This window comes from Macrobrachium rosenbergii, chromosome 16 (assembly GCF_040412425.1).
Source record: "Macrobrachium rosenbergii isolate ZJJX-2024 chromosome 16, ASM4041242v1, whole genome shotgun sequence".
In the NCBI taxonomy this organism is placed as follows: Eukaryota; Metazoa; Arthropoda; class Malacostraca; order Decapoda; family Palaemonidae; genus Macrobrachium; species Macrobrachium rosenbergii.
Window position 1 is genome coordinate 12,712,331 of NC_089756.1, and position 6,395 is coordinate 12,718,725.

The 6,395-nt window shown below is 38.3% G+C and overlaps 1 long non-coding RNA gene across 1 annotated transcript in view; it reads left to right on the top strand.

Moving 5' to 3' along the window:
- Positions 1–6,395, top strand: part of LOC136846984 (uncharacterized) — a 136,155-nt gene that overhangs the window by 120,308 nt on the left and 9,452 nt on the right. The gene's annotated exons all lie outside the window — the stretch shown is intronic.

Genomic DNA, 6,395 nt, shown 5'->3' on the forward strand with positions numbered 1-6,395 from the left:
TATGTATGTGTGTGTGCGTGCAGATACACACACACACACACACACACACACACATATATATATATATATATATATATATATATATATATATATATATATATATAATGTATATATGCTTGTGTGTGTATCTATGTGCATGTGTGTATGTATAGCGCACACCTTTTCCAATAGAAGGAGTTGCTCCAGATGATATTGCCCGACCTTTATTAATCGTGTTATATCGGAATGAAATTGCCAAACATAAGCCTTATCGTACAGTAGTATGGTGTAGTATGCCAGTAGTATGGTGTAGGTTTTAGCAGTTACATAAATACTGAGCAATTGCAGCGCCAGCATGACGTGTAAGTGTTACGTTATCCGTACTTCATGCTGAGAGGGACCAAAAAGGAAAAAGGTTACTATTAGAGCCCTGCAGATAATGAGGAACATTTCCCTTTTATTTACCTTTTTTTTCAGTTTTCTGTAAAAGACAACTATTGAGATGGCTAATTGTCTGCCCGTCCGCACTTTTTCTGTCCGCCCTCAGATCTTAAAAACTACTGAAGCTAGAGGACTGCAAATTGGTATGTTGATCATCCACCCTCCATTCGTCAAACATCAAATTGCAGCACTCTAGCCTCAGTAGTTTTTATTTGGTTTAAGGTTAAATTTAGACATGATCGTGCGTCTGGCAACGCTATAGGACATGCCACGACGGGGCCGTGACTGAAAGTTTCATGGGCCGCGTCTCATACATCATTATACGCTGCACAGAAAACTCGATTGTGCCGAAGTTTCTTTTACTCGTTTTTATTACTTTTTAACTCGATTCAAGAAGGGGAATTTCCTTGACACTCCTCTCGTCGTCTTTTTTGTCCAGAACATTAGCCTATATTTTGTGACTCTTGATGTCCGTAACATTATATTTTATATTTTTTGGCAATTTCTGATGTCCAGAACATACTTTGTGATTTCTGGTGTCAGTAGCATTACATTTTTCACTTTTTGGCAATGCGCTATTCTTGATAACCAGAAAATTGGTTTTTTCTATCTTCGCAGATCGCTGCTCTTGATGGCAGGGACGTTATCTTTACTATTTTTGCTGTCTGCGATGTCAAGGACATAATCATTTTTTGTCCGTGAAGTTCCAAACATTTTGCGAATTTGATGTAACGTACAAGTCATTATTTTATCATGTTTATGATATCCTAAACACTAAATCTTGCGATTGTTGACATCTGGAAAGTTATATTTTGCTAATTTTGATTTTCTAAATATTGCATATTACTATTTCTTATGTCTAAAGGATTTTAATTGATCGCTCAAATCATGCAACATTATATTTAGTAACTTGCGATGTCCAAAAAATAGATCCTAATGATTAGAGGTTCCAGGATTATAGTATAATTTTGTATTTATTTTGATTCCTTAGCAAAACTGGGCTTTTCAAAATCATAGTCCAGCGACTCCGAGCAGTCGTAGACCTTTCCAAAATTTCGGACATGAGTGTAAAATTTCGGCTTTGGGTTGGTACAATGGACACGTTACATAATGCCATGGTAAATAATAGACTGGAAATATGTATGCTTATTGTACTATTTAAATAGATAAGTGGATAGACTGATGGATAAATGGATAAATAGAGAGATAGAGAAGAGAGAGATGAAATATCTTTTAGATGCTATTAGCTCTCTCTCTCTCTCTCTCTCTCTCTCTCTCTCTCTCTCTCTCTCTCTCTCTCTCTCTCTTTTGTATTTACTACCGACAAACTACCACCCACTTGCCTGACATAATATCCCTTGCAATTAATCACGTTAACTACGAAACCTTCCCCTCCCTCTATGCCATCCTCCCAGGCAACCCCCACCCCAACCTTCTACGTAACCCCCACCCTTTGCCCCTCGACCCTTATCAAACAGACCCCCACTTAGCCGTTACCTCCAGCTAGCTACCGGTTACTGTTACTTAGGGATGTGGTTTTCGGATAAGGGGGGGAGAGAGAGAGAGAGACAGAGATGAAAGGGGAACTGACATAGAGAAAGAGAGAGGGAGAGAATATTTGAAAGAGAAATCAAGAGAAAGAGAGAGAGAGAGAAAGGGAGATAAATGGAATATATCTGAGAGAGAGAGAGAGAGAGAGGAGCCTGGAGAAGAGTTTGGTATGTATGGATATCTCGGAGATAAAGGGAGTATAAGAGAGACAGATAGAAAAACAGACAGACAGACAGTAACAGAGAGAGAGAGAGAGAGAGAGAGAGAGAGAGAGAGAGAGAGAGCGAGAGAGAGAGAGAAGAGTGGAAGGGGTCTGGTATGTATGGATAGACTTCCTTGTAACCCGATCGAAATAGTTTTGTCACATGTTCTGGCTTGAGGTCTCGAGATACGGGCAATTTGCTGTTATTAATGACCACACGCTGAAGTGAAATTCCTCAAATGATGATTGTCTCAGAAATTTACAAACATCCTCATTTGCATATTTTTTTCTTTTATTTTCTTTTTCCTTTAAGACCCATGCGGTCAACTTCAACAAATTTTTTCTTGAAATAACTGATGAAAGTGTTGCTTTTAGCTAAAGGCAAAATGACTGTAGTTGGTGTCATTAATTCTCAAATAATAATTATAATAATATTTTTTTTCAATTCAGGACCATTTACAAATGATGATTGATTCAGAAATTTGCAAACACCCTCAGTTACATATTTTTTTTTTCCTTTAGGACCTATGCGGTCAGCTTAATAAAATATTTACTTTTAAGTATTTTAAGTACATTTTAGTAAAATTTTGCAGACTCTACCTAAATAAAATATATTTAAGTAAAACTTTGCAAATTTTAGCAAAATTAAGCATATTATAGTGAAATAACTTATGAATGTGTTGCTTTTAAATAAAGGCAAAATTATATTAGTTGATGTCATTGGTTATCAAAAAATAATAATAATAATAATAATAATAATAATAATAATAATAATAATAATAATAATAATAATAATAATAATTTTTGTAATGCAAGGCCAGAATTCAGTTACAATGGAGACTGAAAGGATAATGATATAAGTGGTTACTATCCGGTGAATATTACAAATAATAATATTTGTAATAAATCGGTATGTTGCTAATATCGATAGTCGCGTTTAATTACTAGTTTTGCGGATTGATCTATTATCAACCAAGTTATTGGTATAAGAAGTGCAGGTCTAGATCATAAGTGCAAAAAAATAAAAATTTGCACTTTTCTTGATTTTGCTAATACGTGATCCGTATAAGAAAACTCAACGGTTTGTTCCCCTTAAATTAGATATGTAGTTGCTTATATACAACCTCATTTAATACACACACGCTCACAAATATATATATATATATATATATATATATATATATATATATATATATATATATATGTGTGTGTGTGTGTGTGTGTGTGTGTGTGTGTGTGTGTGTGTGTGTGTGTGTGTGTGTGTAAGTTAATATTTTTGTTTGTGCTCTACAGAAATCCGAACCGCTTGACACACCAAGACAAAATTTGGGATGCGGCCCTTATGTAACCCCAGGAAGCTTATAACTCAAAATCAAACCCCTACCCCCGTGACAGACATCAAACACGGACAAATTGAATTAAATTTTCGTTTTTACCGATTCCATCAGGTTTTCCTTCAGGTGCTTTATGAGTTAGTGGTCATTTTTCGCCTGAGCACTCCAGGTTCTCTTCCAGGCGTTAGTTATATTATTAACCTGCAACAATAAATCGCCTATAACCTCAATTTTTTATCAGAATTTACGTGAGTTTTGATCATAATTTATGATGATTATTATTAATACATATAATTTTAATTACCTAGATAAAATCAACGTTGAAAACCTATAATCATTTCTATAAGCAAAGATCCGCTTTCTATAGTAACCGGAGCCAAGAGCGTCTTCCCCATCTGCGCATGCATAGTAGCTGCTGGCTAACCCTGACGTGCAAGATATATGGTGTTTACTTTTTTTATTCGTTCAAATACGAATTTTCTCATTAATTCGTTCGTTTCTTCTTTAGTTTTACCCTCGGAATTAGCTATAGCGATAGCTTTGTGACGTTACAGTGATGTATTTCATTATAAAGTCTGTTTAAATGATGTCTAGAATTAATTATCAGTCAGTTTGGCAACAACACTTCCACCACTGCCATCAACTTAATCACCAACACCACCACCACCACGAACATTTTCACCCTCACACAGCCACCTCCACCAAACACACACTCTCTCTCTCTCTCTCTCTCTCTCTCTCTCTCTCTCTCTCTCTCTCTCTCTCTCTAACAGTATGGAGCAAAATCTGTCTGTGAGGCTTTTAAGTTTTCCAAGTAAATTCATGCTTGCAATCTCTCTCTCTCTCTCTCTCTCTCTCTCTCTCTCTCTCTCTCTCTCTCTCTCTCTCTCTCTCTCTCTCTCATTTATAAATTCCTTTTATTGAATGGGGTTAAACATCAAGTCATACTAGAAAAAGACAGTCATTCTCTCACTCTCTCTCTCTCTCTCTCTCTCTCTCTCTCTCTCTCTCTCTCTCTCTCTCTCTCTCTCTCTCTCTCTGTCTGTCACCATTTTAATAAAATACATGCCCAGTTACACACACACACACACACACACACACACATATATATATATAATCAGAAAGCTACAAACGTCCTTTAATATCCAATTCACTCTACCTCGGAAATAATATATTTTCATATATGTTACCGAAGGGGAATTTTTAGTTGATAATAAGTCCACCGTCCCGTGGGGTCGAACCAGCGACGGACGAGGAATCAGGACTACAGTGACGCACTAACGAAATCGGCCACAAGAGAGGTATAAGTGAATAACACCTCCCATCAACCCACCCGTCGAACTCAGGTGTTTTGCGTTTGGAGACGATATCCACCCACCTCTGCCATGTTGACCGTGTAGTGCGTTTGTCGCACGTAGCCATATTATGACTATTTATCACATCACCGTGATTCATATACAATCAGAAAGCTACAAACGTCCTTTAATATCCAATTCACTCTACCTCGGAAATAATATATTTTCATATATGTTACCGAAGGGGAATTTTTAGTTGATAATAAGTCCACCGTCCCGTGGGGTCGAACCAGCGACGGACGAGGAATCAGGACTACAGTGACGCACTAACGAAATCGGCCACAAGAGAGGTATAAGTGAATAACACCTCCCATCAACCCACCCGTCGAACTCAGGTGTTTTGCGTTTGGAGACGATATCCACCCACCTCTGCCATGTTGACCGTGTAGTGCGTTTGTCGCACGTAGCCATATTATGACTATTTATCACATCACCGTGATTCATATACAATCAGAAAGCTACAAACGTCCTTTAATATCCAATTCACTCTACCTCGGAAATAATATATTTTCATATATGTTACCGAAGGGGAATTTTAGTTGATAATAAGTCCACCGTCCGTGGGGTCGAACCAGCGACGGACGAGGAATCAGGACTACAGTGACGCACTAACGAAATCGGCCACAAGAGAGGTATAAGTGAATAACACCTCCCATCAACCCACCCGTCGAACTCAGGTGTTTTGCGTTTGGAGACGATATCCACCCACCTCTGCCATGTTGACCGTGTAGTGCGTTTGTCGCACGTAGCCATATTATGACTATTTATCACATCACCGTGATTCATATACAATCAGAAAGCTACAAACGTCCTTTAATATCCAATTCACTCTACCTCGGAAATAATATATTTTCATATATGTTACCGAAGGGAATTTTTAGTTGATAATAAGTCCACCGTCCCGTGGGGTCGAACCAGCGACGGACGAGGAATCAGGACTACAGTGACGCACTAACGAAATCGGCCACAAGAGAGGTATAAGTGAATAACACCTCCCATCAACCCACCCGTCGAACTCAGGTGTTTTGCGTTTGGAGACGATATCCACCCACCTCTGCCATGTTGACCGTGTAGTGCGTTTGTCGCACGTAGCCATATTATGACTATTTATCACATCACCGTGATTCATATACAATCAGAAAGCTACAAACGTCCTTTAATATCCAATTCACTCTACCTCGGAAATAATATATTTTCATATATGTTACCGAAGGGGAATTTTAGTTGATAATAAGTCCACCGTCCCGTGGGGTCGAACCAGCGACGGACGAGGAATCAGGACTACAGTGACGCACTAACGAAATCGGCCACAAGAGAGGTATAAGTGAATAACACCTCCCATCAACCCACCCGTCGAACTCAGGTGTTTTGCGTTTTTGGAGACGATATCCACCCACCTCTGCCATGTTGACCGTGTAGTGCGTTTGTCGCACGTAGCCATATTATGACTATTTATCACATCACCGTGATTCATATACAATCAGAAAGCTACAAACGTCCTTTAATATCCAATTCACTCTACCTCGGAAATAA